The sequence below is a fragment of the Egretta garzetta genome, unplaced genomic scaffold, assembly GCF_000687185.1.
Source record: "Egretta garzetta isolate BGI_Z169 unplaced genomic scaffold, ASM68718v1 scaffold596, whole genome shotgun sequence".
NCBI lineage: Eukaryota > Metazoa > Chordata > Aves > Pelecaniformes > Ardeidae > Egretta > Egretta garzetta.
In genome coordinates this window covers 229,330-229,663 of record NW_009260129.1, presented here as the reverse complement: position 1 = coordinate 229,663, position 334 = coordinate 229,330, and positions in this window count along the sequence as shown.

The following is a 334-nucleotide window of genomic DNA, read 5'->3' as shown; positions in this document are numbered from 1 at the left end:
TGCCCTCCCCGGGCACCTCTCCGCTGCAACCGCTGCACGAAATAAACCACTTAACGGGGGTGCGGTAATTAGGAAAAAAAAAAATGATCAGATTTTAAATTCGGGAATTATTTCGCCGGAATGGATAAAAAGCAGGGCGCGTGCCATGAAGGTTATTTGCGCCATGGCTTCGTTACTTGGCTCTTTCCTCGTTGCTTTTCTGCTTCCAGGGGAAGAGCGACTCGGGGAGCTCTCCTGCCAGCGGGGTGTGAGGGAGGATGACCACCCCATCCGAAACACCCTCTGGGGCCGGTTGACAGCACCGGGGAGGCGCGCGGGGTCAGGCGCGGGGATC